This window comes from Canis lupus, chromosome 32 (genome assembly GCF_048164855.1).
Source record: "Canis lupus baileyi chromosome 32, mCanLup2.hap1, whole genome shotgun sequence".
NCBI lineage: Eukaryota > Metazoa > Chordata > Mammalia > Carnivora > Canidae > Canis > Canis lupus.
In genome coordinates, this window is record NC_132869.1 from 43,479,274 (window position 1) to 43,501,214 (window position 21,941).

The following is a 21,941-nucleotide window of genomic DNA, read 5'->3' on the forward strand; positions in this document are numbered from 1 at the left end:
CGGCTGGAAGCTGAGGAGTGGCTGCCAGCTGCATGGAGTCAAAGCAAGGAGGCCGAGAACACCCAGCAAAGAGGAGGGGACTCTGCCCGGGGCGGGGGGGTGGGGGGTGTGTGTGCGGGGGTGAAGGAGCCCAGCTTTCCTCTAAATAAGGTGTTAAATAATTAAGTGTAAACTTGCTAAATTATACTTAATGTTCTGAACTTGCCTCCCTAATCCACAAATCAGGTCACCTCAACTAATGTATTGGGCTCTTCCAAATTCACATCCGCAATGTGATTAGCCCCCCAATAGCTAACACCGCCTGTAGGAATCTCCTCTGGCTGCTATCACAAATTGCCACCAGCTCGGTGGCCTCAAAGAACAGTGATTTATTCTCACAGCTCCGGAGGCCCAAGGTCCAAAATCAATGTGTCCGTAGAGCTGTGGTCCTCCCTGGGGGACAATCTGTTCCTTGCTTCTCCCGGCTTCTGGTCGCTCAGGTGTTCTTTGGCTTGAATCCCCATCACACTCCTCCGTCTTTGTGGTCACACTGCCACGTCCTCCTCTTCTCTGTGTCACGTCTCTTTCTTGCCCCTCTCTTATGAGGACATCCGTGATAGTATTTTTCCAACCACTGATAATCCAGAATTAACTCCTCATTTCAAAATCCTTCACTTAACCGCATCTGCAAAGGCCCCTTTTTTTCCAAATAAGGCAACATTCACAGGCTCCAGGATTGGATGTGGGTATCTTTCGGCATTTTAGGGCCCATCACGTCACCATCTGTGGATTCTGAAGACTGCGGCCTGTCTTGGTCTCTCCTCAGTGTCTCACACACAAATGCACTGAATAGGCAAAGTAAAGCAATCTCATCTCCAAACTCTGAGGCACCTCGCTATCACTAAATACTGTCAACATCCGTCTAAAAGATAATCCAGAACCTTTATACCAAAGGCTTCTCAACATGATAGGATTTCACGCATACGTGATTCAATGCGGGATTATTTCTGACAACGAATCCATCCCTTTAGGCCAATCTGTCAGGATAAACGTAATCCCAGCCAGCATCATCTTTGCGATATCAATGATCTCACCTATTAAGTGTCTTTCGTGATTACCTCCTGTCCTCCCTGTTCAAATCCTTTCTACCTTTTGAGGCCCAGCGGATGACCCACCTTCCTGGGAATCCCCCACGATATTTTCTTTCTCTCCGCACCTCATGATCCTGTCTTCCTCTGAGTTCTTTCTGCCCTACCCTGAGGGATCGTATCTGCCTGGCACTTGGTAAACTCTTCCTGAGTGGGATTTTCTTTCTCAAATAAGACTCAATGCATATGATATAGCTTATTGTTGGAGTTTTGTGAAAAAATTGTTGGTTGATGAATGTAAGAGGGACTACTGATTGTTAGGGTGCAGGTTAGAGTCCACAACAAAATAAGACTGTTCTCTATGCTGAGCCAGAAAAAAAACAAAAACAAAAACAAAAAACAAACAAACAAAAACAGTTTTCTTGGAGGGCCCAAGAGAAGACATAATATTTGTTTTGGGTCAACTGACGTAGAAAATTAGGTGACTGTCTCTTGGAGGATGAGATGTTTAACCTTCAACTAGAAGGGAAATTTCTAAAAAATAAAATAAAATAAAATACATAAAAAATAAATAAAAATTTAAAAATAAATAAATAAATAAATAAATAAATAAAAGAAGGGAGATTTCTCTCACATAACTGGTAAGATGGGAAATAAGAGAGGAGATTTTCTAGCAAGACTGGTGGGGACCATTGTCTTTCAGTAATTCACCAAAATGACCAACACAAAGAGAGGAGGAGAGGGACCCACTACTAGTTCTCTATACCTTTTAGAGAACATGGAGTTGTTCCTTTGGCCAACCATGCAAATCTGTGAGAAAGAGAGTATTATGGACATCAAGGAAATGGGCAGTGTTCAGAAGGGACCACATCACAAACATCACTGTGGCAAAACTGGAAGAGTCTACAGCGCTACCCGGCATGGAGCTGGCACTGTTGTAAACAAACAAGGGCAAGATTCTCGCCAAGAGAATTAATATACGTATTGAGCGTATTAAGTGATTTTAGAGCGGAGATAGTTTCCTGAAGTGCATGAAGGAAAACGATGAGAAAAAAGAAGGAAGCCAAACAGAAAGGTGCTTGAGTTCAACTGAAGTGCCAGCCTGTTCCAACCAGAGAAATACCCCTTGTGAGAACCAATGGAAAGGAGCCCGAGCAACTGGAACCCATTCTCTATGAATTCATGGCGTGAGAAGCGTAAAAACAAAACACCCCAAAAACTAAAACAATCTCAAGACTGGAAAAAAAAGAAAGAGGACCCTGGTGACTGGAGTCCCATTTCAACTACAAGCCATGATCTTCATACCGTAAACACAACCCTCAACCATTTGACACAAACAGACACAACTGATCACTCGCTCATCCTTCTTCACTCTGTTCTCCCCACTTCCCGGAGACCCTACCATCTGGTTTTCCCCTTTCCTCACTGGATGCTTTTTCTCAGTTTTCTTTGCGAGGTCCTCTTCCTCCTCCTTGTGACCTCTAAATGTTGATAAGCCCCAGGGCTCTTTATCAGACCTTTTATCTCACCCATCTGTCCCCTCTGCCAGGGCTTAAAATGTCATCCACACATGCTGTCTTCAAAATTTTTATCTCCAGCCCCATTCTTTCCCCTGAAACCCAGAATTTGCATATCCAACTGCCTACCTGAATCTTCACCTAGACGTCTCGTAGACTGTAAAAATGAATGCCAAAACCCAATCCTTTATTTCTGCCCACCTAAAATCTACTCCTTCCCCCCACCCAAAATCTACCTCAAAAAAATGGCTTCTATATTCTATATAGAATATATTTATATTCTATATATATTAAATATAATAATAATTCTATTATTCTAATTCTATATAATTCTATGGAATTATATAGAATTATATATAATATATTTAATATAGAATAACTTTTTAAATAATAAATATATATATTTAATTATATATATAATCCTATCTAATTATATAGAATTATATATTATATTATATATTATAATTATATTATAATTCTATTAGAATAATAATTCCATTATTCTATTATTCTATTATAATTCTACTATAATTATATAGAATTACATAGAATTATATATAATATATTTAATATAGAATAACTTTTTTAAATAATAAATTTATTTTTTATTGGTGTTCAATTTGCCAACATACAGAATAACACCCAGTGCTCATACCATCAAGTGCCCCCCTCAGTGCCCGTCACCCAGTCACCCCCAACCCCTGCCCTCCTCCCCTTCCACCACCCCTAGTTCGCTTCCCAGAGTTAGGAGTCTTCCATGTTCTGTCTCCCTTTCTGGTATTTCCTACCCATTTCTTCTCCCTTTCCCTCTATTCCCTTTCACTATTATTTATATTCCCCAAATGGATGAGACCATATAACTTCTATATTAAACTGCAGATACCTTAAAATATAAAATATATAATATGGTATAAAGAGGAAATATGTGACGCCAATAACATAAATTGTGTGTGGGTGGAGATGTAATGGAGTAGAATTTTTGTGTTTAGTGGGTACAAAGTTTTAGTTTTGTGAGATGACAAGACTTTTGGAGATGGGCAAAACCGATGGCAGCATAACTGCGAATGAATTTGAGGTCACTTAGCTATGTACTTAAAGACGGTTAAAATGGTAAATTTTGTTATATGTATGTAACCATAATTAAAATTATAAAAAATCATGCAGGGCAGCCTGGGTGGCTCAGCGGTTTAGTGCCGCCTTCAGCCCAGCGCGTGATCCTGGGGTCCTGGGATCGAGTCCTGCATCGTGCTCCCTGCATGGAGCCTGCTTCTCCCTCTGCCTGTGCTTCTGCCTCTCTCTGTCTCCTGTGTTTCTCATGAATAAATAAATAAAATCTTTTAAAAAAAATCATGCATGTCTCAAAGGATAGGCAAAAAGGTAAATGATAACTATAGTAGGATTTTTTATTTATTTTTATTATTTTTTATTTTATTTTTTTTATAGTAGGATTTTTTAGATGATTTTTTTCCTTATTGCTAAAGCTGTTTGCAATTTATGTATTACTTATGTGTGATTTTTATGTATTTCTATAATAGAAATACATACAAAGCTGTGTATAAAACTTACACCTAAAACTTACATAACTTACACAAACGCAGGAATAGACTCATATAGAGAATAAACTGGTGGTTGCCAGAGGGGTGTGTGTGGGAGGGTGGGCAAAATAGATGAAGTGGGGAAAAAGCATTATACCTAGTATAGTATTTAACTACATAAAAAATCTGGAAATAAATCACATGTGTCACTAGCTATGGACCCCAAACTCCCCGCTGAGTGTCATCAATTTTAGTGGACTCATTTCCAAAGGAATTGGACAGGAGGCCTTTAATCTAAATATAGGCGTGCTCAGATTTGCACATGCAGACTGTGGAGGCTACCTGCCACAGGGCGATCGTGCTACAGATGAACAAGCTGTTGCAAAAACTCTGAACGTCCCTACACGGTGTCATTTAATAATGCGGTGTCTTTTGACAGAGACCAAGCCACAGAGCTGCCTACGGTGTATAATTAAGGGTTTCAGATGCCAAATGCCATTCATCTACGCTTGACTCTTCCAGCAACTATAACTGAAGAATAATTTGTAAAGTGAGATCACTGTGTGAATTATTTCTGTCCCGCTGTTTTAAGGCACTGCATAGTTCAGAGTAATTATTCCGGGATCCCTAAACCGCAAGTAGCCTAATCCCATCATTTGACAGGAAAAGATGGCAGGACTCAGAAGAGCGAAATGACTTGTCCAGTCACACTTCTAGTACGTGCTACAGAGTATGGGCTGGGCGCCAGAAATTCTTATGCCTTAATCTGATGTTTGTTTGTTTTTTAGATTTTATTTATTTATTCATGAGAGAGACACAGGCAGAGGGAGAAGCAGGCTCCATGCAGGGAGCCCGATGCGGGACTCGATCTCAAGTCTCCAGGATCACACCCTGGGCGGAAGGTGGAGCTAAACCACTGCACCCCCCCGGGCTGCCCTAATCTGATGCTTCTTACAAAAATTAGAATGTTACCTTTGGAAAAGGAAAGCAACAACAGTTTCAATGTGGTTACAACTAGAAAGGACTTTATTTTTTTTTTAACTTTTGTCTGTAGACTTCATAGCCTTCTGGTTATTTTTTTCCTCATTTCAGGAATTAAGACTAATTTTCTGGTGCTAAAAGAAAACACAATTTTCAAAGGCAGATAGATTTCTGATAATGGGGCAAAATCTGAGTTGAGTGTGATACTTAACACTTGTAAAATATTCTGTTTAGAAACTCTTTTCTTGTACCATCTGACCAATCCTCACAACATCTCTGAGATAAACAGGGCAGGTATAAGGACCCTGATGCCTACAGACAAGGTGAGCCATAGGTTTTACAGATAATGAACAGGAGCCTATACGACCTGAGGTGGACTAGGTTCTGTGTTCTAATTCTACCACTAACCAGTAACTTGACCTTGGGCAAGTCATTTGCCTCCCTGGGTCCCGTTTCCTCATCTGTGTAATGAGGATGCAGCATGTAGTGGCCGGGGCTGCAAAGACAAACACATATACTGAATGGCTTACACAACAAAAAATGTATTTTCTCACAGTTCTGGAGGCTAGAAACCAAAGGTGAGGGTACCGGCATGGTCAGATTCTGCTGAGAACCCTCCTCCTGGCTTGGAGATGGCCACCTCCTCACGGAGTCCTCAAAGGGTAAAGAGAGTGAAAGAGAAATCTTTCTTTGTCTTCTTATTCCTCTTTTTTTTTTTTTTTAAAGGCTTATTATCTTTTAGTAATCTCTATACCCAACATGGGGCTTGAACTCACGACCCTGAAATCAAAAGTCGTGTGCTCTTCTCACTGAGCTGGCCAGGCGCGCCTCTTTTCCTCTTCTTCAAAGGCTACTATCGGGTTAGGATCTCTTCCTCAATGACCTCATTTAACCTTTTTTTTTAAAGCATTGTTTTAAAATATTTTACTTATTTATTCATGAGAGATAGAGAGAGAGGCAGAGACATAGGCAGAGGGAGAAGCAGGCTCCATGCGAGGAGCCCGATGCGGGACTCAATCCTGGGACCGCGGGGTCACACCCTGGGCCGAAGGCAGGCGCTAAACCGCTGTACCACCGGGGCTGCCCTGACCTCATTAAACCTTAAGCACCTTCTGAAGACCTCATCCCCAGTCATGTTGGGGGTTAGGGCTTCAACAGAGGCACTTTAGCAGGGGACACGATTCAGTCCATCCTGGTGTCTGGGGTTCTGTAGCACACACAAGTCTGGCACAGATGTGTGTGGCATGAGTACTTCTGCCCTGCCTCCCAGGTTCAAGAAACCGCACAAGGCCTATTTCTAGACTATTGGTGAGTGATGATTCTGAAGGCCTTCCACGCAGGCTTTTTTCCCTTTTTGAAGGCAAATTACAAGCCAAAGGTGATCCCTGGCTACAGCAGGTCTCTCCCAAGGCTGGCGCCTTAATGCACTTTCAGAAAGTAGGATGTTTAACTGTTATGCCTGGCCTTTGGGTGTGACATGCAATTCGTGCTACTGCATTTAGAAAGAACCTGGTGGTGAATGTCAACCTGGAGGTGGGTTTTATTTTTATTTATTTAGAAAGATTTTATTTATTTGAGAGGGAGAGAATGAGCAGTGGGAGGGGCGGAGGGGGAGAGGAGAGGATGAGAGAGAGAGAGAGAGAGAGAGGGGGGAGCAGACCATCTACTGAGCAGGGAGCCCGATGTGGGGCTCCATCCCGGGACTCAGAATCACAACCCCAGCTAAACACAGATGCTTAACCGACTGAGCCACCCAGGTGCCCCTTGGGGTGGGTTTCATTTACTCCATTTATTTATGTATAAAGATTTCATCTATTTATTCATGAGAGACACACAGAGAGAGGCAGAGACACAGGCAGATGGTGAAGCAGGCTCCCCGCAGGGAGCCCAGTGTGGGACTCGATCCCGGACCCCGGGGTCACACCCTGGATCACACCCTGAGCCAGAAGGCAGACACGTAACCCACTGAGCCTCCCAGGCGCTCCTGGAGGCGGGCATTAAATCAGAAATCTACAGCTGAATTTTCTAACAACCACGAAGCTTACCGAGCAAGCGTGGCCCTCCACCAAAGCACGCGGTACCTGTCATTCCCGCGTCACCCCTGAGCACCGGAACATGCCTCTGAGTGTAGCTTTGAGGTCAGAAGCAGCCTCTGGTAGAGAGCCAGCTTACCCAGGTCCCATCTAATTCCCTCCGATGGTAACCAACTGAGAGTTCCTGAGTCATTATTTTTTGGCTTAATACACTTATTGTCCAAAGTATAAATGTATTTTGGGCACTTAAATACAATTCCAACTAGAATATCCCAGGCTGATTGGAGCATTGCGTCGGAGTTGTTATATTCAGACCCGATACCCTTAGGAGTATGATGGTCTGAATTTCTGCAACCACTTTATTGGTTTCCTTCTCCTTATTCATGACGTGATCCGTACCTGCTTATACGGAGCCCCCCCCCCATTGTAAGGGTTCACCCTATGATCCTTTGATCTCCCGGTGGTGCAAAGGCGGGAGGCATTCCGTGGAACCACACTGAATCTGAATCTGGATCTGCTCCCAGGCTGGCGATCTGCAGGCGGCCGCAGCGAGTGGCAGCCCCGGGTCAGCTCGCGACCGCCAGGATCAACAGCCGGTCCGTTTACAACCGCCCTGTACCCAGACAGCAGCCACTTTTCCCGCTTTCAGGAAAGTATATTCAGTAAATTACATGAGCTAGGCAACGCTTCATTGTAGAAACAGGCTCTGCATTAGATGATCGTACCCAACCGGAGGCTAACGGAAGTGCCTGGAGCACGCTGGGGTGGGCTCCACGAAGCGACGTGTCCGCAGCACGCAAGCTGCATTACGTGCATTTTCCACTTATAACGGGGTTTTGTACCATTGATACGTAGATACTAACTTTACTCTGTTAGTAACTTCAAGCCCAAATGTATCTTTTGTATCTATTATACTTTTCATCTTTTTTTTAATCCAAACTGTCCAAATCTGATATTCTGTGAATTGGGAACATACTGAGCTTTCTGGATTGATCCTATAGAGCAGTGGTTCTCAAAAGGGGAGGATTTCCTACACTTGGGGACACTTGGCAATGTCTGGAGACATTTCTGATGATCACGACTGGGGTGGGGGTTGGGGGGTGGTGCAACTGGACTAGTGCTCATTTTCCTTGGGAAGGGATGTTATGAGGACAGAAAAAAGGCCCCAAACACTTTATAAAATCCTAACAGTCTCACAAGTTGGGAGAATTTCAAACTCCTTCCAAAAAGAATTAATTACTCCCTGTGCTTCCATTATTTTAGTGATTTCCACATATCCCTCCTCATTCCAAAAGGGTCTGTGGTGTTGACCCAATTTTCCCATATAAGGCTTACAAGGGGTTTAGGACTGAACAATACACGTTTGTTTCAGTTTAGGAGGAAAAACGATTTTGGAAGGACCAAGAAAAACGATCATGTTTTGGCAGTTAGAGGACGGAGTTACATTCCCCGTGTGTGTAGTGCTAAACGCTGAGAAGGATATTTTTATAAAGGATAAATCGCAGATGGTGTCCCGAAGTAGTTTACGATTCGCCTGACAGAGACGGGCTCAGCGCCGAGGGAGGAGGCCTCCCTTCCCGGGGCCTGTCCTCCCGCGGCCTCGGGGTGGGTGCAGCTCTCGGGCGCCCCTCCTGGGGGGGCAGGAAGGGGAACCGAGGCCCTCAGGTGGGGACCACGGGGCAAGGCCTGGAAGGGGGCGCCCGGCAGGCCGGGCTGGGGCGGTGAGTAAGCTAGTTCAGAGCTCGCGGGAAGGGGGCACTGACGCCGCAGGCAGGGCCCTGGAAGGGGCCAAGCTGCGTCTGCCACCGGCCTGCCCTCTCCTGGCGCATCCGCTCAGCCTCCCCCGGCAGCGCCTGCACCTCCCTGCTCCTCTTCCTGTCACAGACAAGAACTGTGTGTGTGTGTGTGTGTGTGTGTGTGTGAGAATGAGTCGCCCAGATCACAGCGCTCGCAAGGCCGGAGCGGCCGCCTGGTCACCACGCACCCCTCCAGGCCGCCTCTCCCCTCCGGGCCAAGAACAACAGAAATAACCGGCCAGACCACTGGGGGGAAGGGGGCTGCCCAGGGCGGGTCAGGGGGGTCAGGGGGTCGAAGTCAGCAGGGCCAGGGCTGCTGAGCCGTCCGGGCTGAGACCTGAGACAGGCGGCGGGTCTGTGACTTGGCAGTCGCGGTGACCTTTGGGAGCCCTTGGCAGCTCCTGCGGGACGGTGGCAAGAGGGACAGCAGGGGGGCCCAGGCCAGAGGACAGGGCAGAGGATGGGGCAGAGGGAACAGACACGTCCAACCTTTTCTTTGGACACTGGGACACTGTCCCCCGGCAGTGGAGCACCTGCCCTATTTGAGGGACCGAGACCCCCCGCCCCTGAAGGACAAGCTAACGCAGCTCAGAAGCGTCGTCCAAGCAGCGGGCATCGCACAGCCCGTCGCATGGAACTGAGGTGCAACACAGGATTTGGCTGGGGCCGGGCTCTTCAAGGGGACCATCTGCTTGGCCTTGTTCACGCACTGCTGGGCCCGACGGCAGCGGGTGACTAAGGCAGGGGACCGAGGCAACGACAGCCCAGGAGCTCATCTCAGACCCGCTCGGAGCCGCGGGCAGCAGGAAGCAAAGCGCCTGCCCGGCTCTGGAAGGGAGGCCAGGGAACAGCCCCCGCGGTCCACGGTCCACACTTGCACACCTGGGCTGCGGGGGCAGAGCACGACGGACACTGTCTCAAGGAGCTGTGGGGACTTCCCGGCCCCTGTCCCAGCTGCATGGCGGGTTTTACGACAAATCAAAGGTAGCTCTAGGGAGGCTGTCTTTTTCTCAAAGGGTAATTCCCTTCCTAGGGCAGCATTAAAGCCTGGAGAGGAAGGGGGAGGAGGAGGGGAAGGAGGGGGAGGACAAGGGAGGAGCAAGGAGAGGAGGAGACAGAAGGAGGAGGAGGGAGAGGAAGGAGGAGGAGGGAAGAGGGGGAGGAGGAGGGGGAGGAGGGACAGGTGGAGGAGGAGGCGGTCCCATGGCTGAGGAGCAGTTTGGCCGACTTTATCCCATAACCATGACCTCCCTCCAGCATCCCCGTGTCAATTCTAAAGTGTTCTAAGGCTTAATTATTCCCCCAAACACCCATGATGTTGCTCAGATCCAAGAACTACCACAGACCATAGATGTAGGAAAGGAAACCAGGAGCCTGAGACGCCTCGGGCCCAAAGAATCCCCCCGGGGGGCTCAGCGCGTGAGCACCTGCCTTCGGCCCAGGGTGTGATCCCGTGATCCGGGGTCCCAGAATCAAGTCCCACATCGGCTCCCTGCATGGAGCCTGCTCCTCCCTCTGCCTGTGTCTCTGTCTCTCTGTCTCTCATGAATAAATAAATAAAATCTTTAAAAAAAAAGAAAAGAATCTCAGGCTGGGATACTGCTGGTACATTCTTCCTGCCAAAACTCAGACGTGCGAGCTAAGTGCTTTGGCAATGAACTCTCACACTCTGGCTTAAGCAGGGAAGATACCAACAGGTATTTAATCTTTAAAAAATGCAACAGTTTGATGCTGGTGGGGCAGTGATTAACCTGCCTGCGTGAGTGTCCACAGATTCTTTTTCCTTTGTGTAACTCAGGCCACTAGGAAAGTTGGTGGCATCTGGTCTCCGTTTTTGGAAGTCTTCAAAAAACGTGATGTATGGGATGCCTGGGGGGCTCAGCAGTTGAGCATCTGTCTTGGGCCCAGAGCGTGACCCCGGGGTCCCAGGATCGAGTCCCATGTCGGGCTCCCTGCATGGAGCCTGCTGCTCCCTCTGCCTGTGTCTCTGCCTCTCTCTCTGGGTCTCTCATGAAGAAATAAATAAAATCTAAAAAAAAAAACAAAAACAAAAAAACAAAAAAACATGCCGTATGCCAAATAGAGGGGAACCCGAGTGGCTCCTCTGCATCCGGGCCATCTCCCCACATACTCTGCGCGGCCTTGTCACCCGTCTCAGCCCTCAGCTGACTTTCCATCTTCCTTTGTCTACCTGGGAGGTTTCTCTCGCCCTGACATCCTCTTGAGACCTCTCCTGGTTCTCCTCTGCTGTTCCCTCAAACACACACATAGAGCCTTCGCATTTAGGAGGTGGCCAAGGCTGAGGACTAACAAGGACGGGGCCGCGGCCACTGGCTAGTTCCTTCCCACAACACCGGGGTTGGGGAGTGAGCGAGACAGACAAAGCCTGGCGCTGGAGCACTCCCTCCCTCGGGAGGTGGACAATAAACAAAACTGCCAACTTACAGGGAAAACTAGGATGGGCTACGGAGGAAAACAAGGCCGGGAGGAGGCCAGGAGTGCTTTTGGGAGAGAACTTTTATTTTTTTTTAATTTTTTAAAGATTTTATTTATTCATTCATAGAGACACACAGAGAGAGAGAGAGACAGAGGCAGAGACACAGGCAGAGGGAGAAGCAGGCTCCATGCAGGGAGCCCAACGCGGGACTCAATCCCAGGTCTCCAGGGTCACGCCCTGGGCTGCTGGGGGACCTAAACCGCTGCGCCACAGGGGCTGCCCAGAACTTCGTTTTAGAGGCGTAGTCGTACTTTGGGCAAAGCCAAAAAGAAGTGAGGGCACAAACCCAGCAGATGTCGTCGGGGAAGGGCATTCCCAGAGAGCACCACCAGGGCCGGTGCTCCGAGGCCGCGAGCCAGCCGGGATGGGCAGAGGCCGAGCGCCTTCCTGGACCCTGAGCCACACTCACCTGGGCCTGGGCCTCAGCCTGGCTCCGTAAACCTCCAGGGCCTCGGACTCGTCTCTCATTTATACACAGTTAGCCACCAAGGGTAATTGCAAAGGGGTAAAAGAGATACAGAAAGGAAAAGTATCCATCACAGGCCCTGGATCATGCCCAGCTCCTCCCCAGCACGCAGGGGCCCCTCGCCTCTCCCTCGGCGACGGGGCTCCTCTCCTCTAACTCCCGTTGCGGCCGAATAAAACACGTCCAGAAGTATTGCCGTTCAAGGGCCTCTGTGAGTGAGACATTACCCGGTGGAAGAAAAAAAAAAAGCCCCTGCAAGTGATCTGCATCTATGTATAGTATTGTTGGCAAACAGTAACATTTCACTATCCACGTTACAAAATCCAGAATTCACAGCAAACTATTAATGTTGACTATCGATCGCCAAGAGGAAAGACTACTAAATAAAGACTCTAGCCATTGAGCTTCTACCTTCCACAAGCACGTAGCACGTCAGCACCTCACGATGAGCACGTGCTGCTCTCACGAGCAGAAATCACAGCACAGGCTAGCGTTGGCGCAGGAGAAGTGATTTCCTGGCCTCTCCGACATCAGTATCCAGGAGCTGCTATTCCACCTTGCTCACCAAGCGAGGCCTGCCGGGGGGCCCCGACCTTAGGAACCCTTACTCCTTCTCAGAGAGGAAAGTGGGTGCACATAAGGCCAAAGGGAGCTACGGGGTTCACAGATGAAGGTCCTACAGGGGGGCCACGTAAGGCCAAAGGGAGCTATAGGGTCCTACAGGGGGGCGCCTGGCTGGCAAGCGAATTATGTGCACCCTTTTGGGAAGGGGATGCATTAACTCATGGATTGTGAGTCACTTTCTTAGCAAAATTAAAACTCTTGCAAAGGCTGCCACCAGGGAGAGAAGAAGATTCAGTGAAAATAAAGTATCTTAAAGTAAGCTGTGAACTTCTTTTATGATTCAAGATTATTGACACTGAAAAAAAATATTTGAAAGAATAGTAAAAATACTATAACAAAAAAAAAACCCACACATTTCACAACTAAGTAGCTCAACAAGGTCAGTCAAAGAAAGACAAATAAGCCAGTTCCCAGTGTTTTAGTCAATGATGCATTAAAATGTGCATTACAATCAGTCACTGCAACGCATGCTACCTTGAGCTTGGAAAAATTTTAGTTGCTCTCCTCACCTCCAAAAAAACCCCAAAACACACTTGGTGAGAGGAAAATATAATGCGTAAGCATCTGTAGCTGATCATACGGCTTTTCCCAGTTTAGATATATGATTCGAGAAAAAAAAATGTAGTCCAGAAACATTTTTACATTCCTCAGATGACCACTGCACCCAAAAGGATGCTCAGCTCTGCATTAAATAAAATCCTGCTTGAATGGTAGAGCAGACTTCTTCTACTTCTTGGATGCTTTCTAATTATGAGATTTCTGACTGAAGAAAACAGCGATGCTCTACGTCGGAAAACCCATTTCCTCTCCAGAAATCAAGCAACACTGCTCTTTGCTTTTTTGCTGCTTCTCCAGTAACATCAGGACTCCTCTTGAGTTTATCTGATCATAGACTGGAAATCCTCAGGGCGGAAAGACTCCAACTCAGCATTTCCATAAGTACTAGGGAATGTGCTCTTCTAAAACCCAGGGTTTTCCATGAAGCAAAATTGCTATGCAAATTGCTTTACTGTCAACACAGTATAATGAAAAAAAGTAAGATCATGTTCTACAACCAGTCATATTGCCTGAGGAGGAAAAAAGAGAGCTTATGGAATTTGTAAGGGAGTCTTGTATTTCCTAATATCAGCCCTAAATTAGCCCTAAATTTATAATTAAAAGCTGTACCTTCCACGGGATATAATTTTCAAATAACCCGTCATACTTACCTCTATCTTTCTCACCACCATCTTAAATACGTGACTTGAATGTAAAAGTGCGTAGCCCCACCGAGTGGGTTTTCCATGGATGCAACTATAGAAATTTCTAAGTCTATGAGAACTACTAGGAATGTGTAGCGAAAGTCCATTACTTGCATTATCATAATTCACTTGCAAAAAAAAAAAAAGGAGTCAGTATATACCCATAGCTGAATGCACAGATTCTAAGATTATTCAAGTGAATACATGCCGCCACTGTAGAGAGACTGGTGCACAACCGGTGTGGATTCCTTCACCCCCCTAAGGAATTCATGTGCTGGTGTGATAGACAATGTTGTTCTCATGACTGGCACTGAGACCACAAGTGAGTGTGCGGGGTGGCAGAAGACTGGAGTGGGATGCGATAATGAAAAGCATGAGTGATTCATTCTATTTGATGCGCATACATTTTATAGATTTAAATCTGAAGGAAAACAACTTTTTTGAACTTAAATGCTTGCTTGAGAGCGCTAAGTGGAAGCACGTCTAGGATACCACTTCTTGCAGGCTCAGTGCCACCTCAAAAAATTCCACACAGACCCATCCTGAAACAACGATTTCTCCTACTGGAAAGCCACTAAGGTTGATGTGGAATCTGTGAAAGGGGAATCAGGTCCAAGCAGGTTCGCTCGTGCACAAGCTCGACCTTAACTAAAGCACAGAGGCAGCGACAGCACCAGGGTTAAAGGTTCCTCCCCGTGCCCATCGACCCCCGGCAATCAGACGCACGTGAGTTTGCATCTTTATCCTCGCCACGTCCTGACTGTGTGACCTTGGGCACGTTAGCTAAGCTTTCTTAGTCTTAGCTTCTTCATCTTCCATACGGAGAGAACGGGTTCCTTGTGAGGATTAAGTGATAGCACGCACAAGCACCCCTTAGCCCGATACCTGGCACATATGCACACTTAAGAACGTGTCCTCATGATTAGATGGGGCACACTGACTGCATTTGACAAGCACTGAGTTCTGCTGCCATAGCCCAATGGCTGGTGATACTCATTTTCTTTCTCTCTTTTAAACAGAGCTGCTTTTTTTTTTTTTTTTTAAAGACTTAGTTACTTATTCATGAGAGACACACAGAGAGGCAGAGACACGGGCAGAGGGAGAAGCAGGCTCCCTGCAGGGAGCCGGATGCAGGACTTGATCCTGGACCCTGGGGTCACACCCTGGGCTGAAGGCAGGTGCCCCACCGCTGAGCCACCCGGGCGTCCCGTGATGCTCACTTTCATTTTATGCCTCTAGTTTTTACTATTCCTTTTACCACAGTATGCGGGGAGGGGCAGAGAAAGGTCATCAGTTCCACGTATCCCACTTTTTGCACCTGCTGCTCCAAGCAAGGGGGAGCTCGGAAATCCGTAACGTGGACACTGAAGCGAAATTCAGTCATCAGGACATGTTGTAAGTGTGTGGAATAGAAACAATTCATGTAATTTATATCATGCGGAGCATCAAATCACAGGTTTTATTTTAAAAGAGCAAAACCCAAGCAATATTCAAGAAGGCAGGAAAAGCCAGTGTGGGCCTGTCGCTGGTGTTAGTGACGAAGTGGGGATCGGTGGGTCTGACTTCCAACAGGTGGCAAGATTCAGTCATCCTCGGATGCAACGTCCTGATGAGTTTGGTATGGGAGCCCGAGGGGTCCCCAGGGGTCCCGAGCACCAGGTTCAAGGCCTCGCTGCTGCCATCAGCGGACAGCCTGCTGCCTCTCAGCCTCGTTGGCAAGTTGGCAGAGACCCGCTTGCCCTGGGCTGCGCCTGCCCGCGACGGGACCCGGCCTGACTGCGAGGCTGACCCCGCACCCGACCCTGCCTGCGAGGCTGACCCCGCACCCCGACCATGCAGGGGATGCTGCTCTCCGAGCCCCGACCCTGCCGGGGATGCTGCCCCCTGCGCCCTGACCCCGCCGGGGATGCTGCCCTCCGCGCCCCGACCCCGCCGGGGATGCTGCCCTCCGCGCCCCGACCCTGCCGCCCTGCCGGGGATGCTGCCCCCTGCGCCCTGACCCCGCCGGAGATGCTGCCCTCCGCGCCCCGACCCTGCCGGGGATGCTGCCCCCTGCGCCCTGACCCCGCCGGAGATGCTGCCCCCGGCGCCCCGACCCTGCCGGGGATGCTGCCCCCCGCGCCCCGACCCTGCCGGCGGTGCTGCCCCCCGCGCCCCGACCCTGCCGGGGATGCTGCCCCCTGCGCCCCATCCCTGCCGGGGATGCTGCCCCCCGCGCCCCGACCCTGCCGGTGGTGCTGTCCCCCGTGCCCCGACCCTGCCGGGGATGCTGCCCCCGGCGCCCCGACCCTGCAGGGGATGCTGCTCTCCGTGCCTCGACCCTGCCGGGGATGCTGCCCCCTGCGCCCTGACCCCACCGGGGATGCTGCCCCCCGCGCCCCGACCCTGCAGGGGATGCTGCCCCCCGCGCCCCGACCCTGCCGGCGGTGCTGCCCCCCGCGCCCCAACCCTGCCGGGGATGCTGCCCTCCGCGCCCCGACCCTGCCGGCGGTGCTGCCCCCCGCGCCCCGACCCTGCCGGGGATGCTGCCCTCCGCGCCCCGACCCTGCCGGGGATGCTGCCCCCCGCGCCCCGACCCTGCCGGGGATGCTGCCCTCCGCGCCCCGACCCTGCAGGGGATGCTGCCCCCCGCGCCCCGACCCTGCCGGCGGTGCTGCCCCCCGCGCCCCAACCCTGCCGGGGATGCTGCCCTCCGCGCCCCGACCCTGCCGGCGGTGCTGCCCCCCGCGCCCCGACCCTGCCGGGGATGCTGCCCTCCGCGCCCCGACCCTGCCGGGGATGCTGCCCCCCGCGCCCCGACCCTGCCGGGGATGCTGCCCTCCGCGCCCCGACCCTGCCGGGGATGCTGCCCCCCGCGCCCCGACCCTGCAGGGGATGCTGCCCCCCGCGCCCCGACCCTGCCGATGGTGCTGCCCCCCGCGCCCAGACGGAGCCCCTCGCAGCGGCCGCGGCCGAGCACAGGGGCCGGGCGGACTCTGCGCCCCGACAGCAGTCCCCGACCCGGACCCGCAGGGCCCCCGGCAGCGGCCCCCGCAGCGCAGCCCGCGCGGTTCCCGGCTGCAGGGCGGACGCGGGCGAAGCGCGGGAGGGAAGAGCGTCCGCGGCGGCCGAGCCCAGCAGCCCCAGCCCAGGGGAGCCGCGAGCCCGCACGGCCCCGCACGCCGCCGCCCCCGCGAGCCGGGATGAAGGTCAGCGCCGGGTCCCCCCGCCCCGCACCGGCCGGACGCGGGCTCCGGGACGGGCTCCGGGGAGGAGGCCCCGCCACGCGCCGACATACCTGCTGCCTGGGCCGGGATCCGCTCTGCTCTGCGGCGGCGCGGCTCGCGCTCCCGGGCCCCCGGGCTCCCGGCTCCGGGCCGCGGCCTCCGCTCCTCCGCCCCTCCGCCCCCCGCGCTCGGGGCGCGCGCGGCCTCGTCCTCCGGCTCCCGGGCCCGCGCCTGCGCCCTCGCTCCGCCGCCCGCGCCCCGCGCGCCCGCGCCCCGCTCCTCCGCGCGCACGCGCCCCGGCGGCCGTCCCGGAGCCCGCGGGGGGAGGGGGAGGGGGAGGAAGGGAGGGGAGGGAGGGGAGGGAGGGGAGGGCGCGCTCCGTGCAGCCCGCACAGCTCCCGCAGGTGTTGGCTCCGTCCCGCTGTGCCCCGGGGCCTCTGACCCCCGGTGCCCGCTGTCAGGGCCCGCCTGCCGGGCCTCGGCCGGGACCCCCGGACGCCCGCGCTCCTTAGCCCGCCGCGGCCGTCCTCCACGAAGGCTTTTTGGACGCGCTGCTCGCCCTCGTCCGTGACATTCCGACGCGGCTGTGACGGGGCCGGGGTGCGCACCGCAGGCCTGGGTGGCCGCGTCCGGGGCGGGGGGCTGTGCCCTCGACGGGAGGGCCGCGGGGCTGGGGGCGGGGCGGGGGCGGGGCGGGGGCGGGGCGGGGCGGGGCTGGGGCTGGGGGCGTGGTTGGCGGGGGCGGGACGGGGGGCGTGGCTGGGCGGGGCGTGGCTGGGGGCGGGGCGGGGCGGTGGCCCGGCGCGCAGCAGGTGTCCCGCGGCCCCGACGACAGTCCTTGTCCGTGCCGGTGTCTACCCTCTGGCGTCTGCGAGCGCCGTCCGTGTCCTCAGTTCTTGCCAAAAATACAGCCACGGGGCCCTGACACTTCTGCCGAAACACTTGAAGGGTCTGGGAACCCGGGTTTACGCACGGGGTCCGGGGGGCTTGGCCCCGCCCCCGCCCAGCCCCGCCCCCGCCCCCGCCCGCCCCTCCGTCCCGCCCTCGGCCCCGCCCCCGCCCCCGCCCGCCCGTCGCCCCGCCCCTCCGTCCCGCCCCGCCCCGCCCGCCCGCCCGTCGCCCCGCCCCCGCCCGGTGCCCGCCCCCTCTGCTCCGCGGGCCGCAGGGTGGAGGCTGGCGGTGGAGCGACCTCGCCCGGTCGCGGGGTTCCGCGGAGGCTGGGTCCCCGGCCTGGAGCGGGGAGTCCGTGGGAGGAGCGGGGCTCCCGCGGGCGAGCTGGGCCGGGGCTCCGCGTGCCGCTCGGCTGACGGGTTCGGAGGGAGCTGGCCTGCAGGTGACGCGGGAGCTCCGTGCGCGCCCCGGCTTGTCGGTGACCGGGGGGGTCGGGGCGGGCCAGGCCGCGGGTGACCCTGGGCGCCCCGAGGGCGTAGCACCCACACGCTGCCCGGCACCCCGACTCGCAGGGTCGCGGGCTGCCGGAGTCGGCAGCCCGAGGCGGTTTGCGGATCCGGGTGCGACCCCCTTGGAGGAGTCCCTGGCCCGCGCCTCCCGGGGGGCACCGACCCTGTTCCGGTAGCCGCAGCTCCAGGACGCGCAGGGCCACCACCGCGGACGGGGAAGGTGAAGAAAACCCCAAACGCGTATAATGTGCCGGGTCTACGCCGCCCCCTGGTGGGCACCCGGGCGTCCGCGCTCCCGCGAGGTCGTTCTCGGGGTTGCAACCGGGTGGACCAGGTGCACCGGGTGGACCAGGTGGACCAGGTGCACCGGGTGGACCAGGTGGACGGAGTGGGCCAGGTGCACTGGGTAGAGCAGGTGGACCAGGTGCACCGGGTGGACCAGGTGGACGGAGTGGGCCAGGTGCACCGGGTAGATCAGGTGGACCAGGTGCACCGGGTGGACCAGGTGGACGGGGTGGACCAGGTGGACGGAGTGGGCCAGGTGCACCGGGTAGATCAGGTGGACCAGGTGCACCAGGTGGATCAGGTGGACCAGGTGCACCAGGTGGCCTTTCTCCAAACCGGCCCTCCTCTCACTTTCAGATTCTCCCCCAACCGGAGGAGGACAGCTCTGACCGGCCTCTTCGCGTTAGCTTGTTCTTAAACACACCTGTGAGACTCACTTGGGGTTTCCTGTTCAAAACCAGATTCTGGGGATCCCTGCGGGGCTCAGTGGTGGAGCACCTGCCTTCGGCCCAGGGCGTGACCCCGGGGTCCCGGGATGGAGTCCCGCGTCCGGCTCCATGCTGGAGCCTGCTTCTCCCTCTGCCCCTGTCTCTGCCTCTCTCTGTGTGTGTCTCTCGTGAATAAATAAATAAAAATCTTAAACAAGCAAACCCAAAACAGATTCTGGAGCCTTACCTCAAATCCATTAAAGTGTCACCTACAGGAGAGTAACACGTGACTGTTATTTTGCCTGCTCCAGGGACTCTCACAGTAGGGAGGTTGGAGGATGCTAGAGCTGTAAGAACAGGTGCTGCTTGGGGGGACCAGGTGACTAACCGGAGGGAGCCTTCTGGGTGAGGGAGTTCCGCAGTGGAAGAGCTTCACTGGGTTAAGCTTGTGTGTCGCTTTCCTGCCAGACATGCGGCTCCTGGTGTGGCGGCCACTGGCACCGTAGCCCACTGCAAAATGCCTTTTGAGGGAAGTCAGATGCTTCTTTTTAAATGAGCTCTACACCCAATGTGGGGTTGAACCCATGACCGCAAGGTCGTGAATCACATGCTCTGCCAACTGGGGACCCCAGGACTTCTCTGGGTTAAAAAGACTCTTTTCAAGAGTATCAGCATGTGGAGGCCGAGAAAATCAAGGCCATTCCACCTCAAGTTCAGCGTCTCAGGGCCCTGGGAATAAGAGCTGAACTGTACAGGAAAAACCGCACAACACCCTTGACGGAGAGTCCCATAACAGAATGAGAACAGAGCTTAATGCCCTTGACAGAAAATCCCATATCAGAATGAAAGCAGAGCTCAGAACGCCCTGGACAGAGACAGAAAGTCCCATATTGGAATGAAAACAGAACTTAAGAAATTCCTCCCCCCTTCTGAAAATCCCCTAGACCAGCCCATAAAAACCCAGCTGGAAGCCCCCTCGGGGTCCAAGTCCCTGCTCCACTGGGTCGGGTGCACTTGGACCCAAGCTTGAGCTTGTGAATAAACCCTCATGTGTTTGCATCGGTGTCGGCTCCTCGGTGGTTTCTCGGATTCGCAATCTTGGGCACAGCAAGCATCACATAATCAGAAAGTGTGCGCACGCGTGTAGCTAGGGAGTTACAGCGGGGTGGGTTAGACGTTACGGTGGTCTTGTGAATGTGTGCAAAAGACTGATGGCAGTTACAATTTGTTCTCTTGTAGTTGCTCCTAAGAATAGAACATATGCATCTGATGCCACGTGATTGTGAAATTTAATACCAATTCAATCTTAAATTGTTCAGGTGTTTGTTAATACTTTAAAACCTTTTCTGGTATCGATTTATAGTGCAACCTCATGTATTTGGGACATGCAGGGAGAAGGCCAATCAGAGTTAATGAGAATCCTGAAAAACGGAGTATGTGTGACTTCAATACATATAGACTCATCTGTATGATTATTTACCCAAGTAAATGTATAGAAATGCAGAGTAAGGGGATCCCTGGGTGGCCCAGTGGTTTGGCACCTGCCTTTGGCCCAGGGTGCGATTCTGGGGTCCCGGGATCGAGTCCCACGTCGGGCTCCCTGCATGGAGCCTGCTTCTCCCTCTGCCTGTGTCTCTGCCTCTCTCTCTCTCTCTCATGAATAAATAAATAAATAAATCTTAAAAAAAAAAAAAAGAAAAGAAATGCAGAGTAATCCAGAGCTTTGGGCACAGTTCATGTCCTCCTTTGGTCCATATCTCTCATTTAAATAATTCTTAATTGTTAAACAGAGGTAGCACTACAATTGTAAGGATGAAGAAACCAAACCTGATTGCTTTAGTGTCGTTATTTCATGTGACCAGTTAGGGTTTTCATTTGCGTGGAAAATTTAAGGGCGAAACAAAGTACAAACTTTGAGGTATAACATTGCTGGTTGGTAAGTACAAATTTTAGTTCATATATGAAATTATTCTTTTAAATAATTGAATGAAATATTTTTAGCTTTGAAATTTATTCTTTTTTGTTAATGTTTACTAAAGAACAAGAGAATAGGAGATGTATTGTGTTTATTTAGTACTTCAACAGACCAAAATGTAGAACTTTCTTCAAAAATGTTAATTGCAGTACTTTTTTGGGGGTGCTATAATATTTATTTTATATTGGCATATAAGTGGAGTTGAATAAAAGAATTTTCATGGCCTGGGGGTGCCTGGGTAGCTCAGTCAGTTAAGCATTCAACTTTTGATTTCAGCTCAGGTCATGATCTCAGGGTGATGAGATGGAGCCCTGAATCCACACTCTGCGTGGAGTCAGCTTGGCATTCTCTCCCACTGCCCATGTCATCCCTCCGCCCCCCAAGCTCACTCGTGTGCACATGCGTGCTCTCTCTCTCTCGAATAAAAAAATAAAATCTTAAAAAAAAGAATTTTCACAATCAGTATCTTTCCTGGCTATTATATTTGCTTCATTTCATGATCATTACTTGAAATAATTTTGTCACATAGAGGAAGTGGCGTTAAAAATAATACCCCCTGTATGTCATATTCTGATGATACCACTGGGCTAAAATGATCACAAAGTGAATGGTATTCAAATTAAGTGCGCTTTACTGTAAGCTTAATATTTAGAATCTTAATTGTCCTTCATGAATAAACTGTTCCTTTGGCTATATAATTCATGTGCCAAAATGGAATATCAGTGATTGTATATTTATATATATTATATATATTTTATGTATATTTATACATATTATATATGTGTATATACACGTGTGTATATATATTTTAAAACATGAAAGTGGCCCAATATTCCAATTCTAGTAAAATTGGGCTATTTTAAAACTTAGCAAGCACAGGTCGATGTGTT

At 51.7% G+C, this 21,941-nt stretch overlaps 1 protein-coding gene and 1 long non-coding RNA gene across 5 annotated transcripts in view; one reads left to right on the forward strand and one right to left on the reverse strand.

The window, feature by feature from the left end:
* TMEM266 (transmembrane protein 266) overlaps positions 1–17,137 on the reverse strand; it is a 92,996-nt gene extending 75,859 nt beyond the window's left edge. For 3 of the 4 annotated variants that reach the window (XM_072809840.1, XM_072809842.1, XM_072809841.1), the window contains exon 1: positions 17,035–17,137. The gene's annotated coding sequence lies outside the window, so the exon portion shown is untranslated. The remainder of the gene's footprint in view (positions 1–17,034) is intronic. The other variant, XM_072809843.1, reaches the window with a different exon arrangement.
* Positions 17,138–18,103: 966 nt separating this feature from the next.
* On the forward strand, positions 18,104–19,305 carry LOC140622868 (uncharacterized). Its single transcript, XR_012022549.1, has 2 exons — positions 18,104–18,296; positions 19,006–19,305. It is a non-coding gene; the product is annotated as an uncharacterized lncRNA (long non-coding RNA).
* The last annotated feature ends 2,636 nt before the right edge of the window (positions 19,306–21,941 follow it).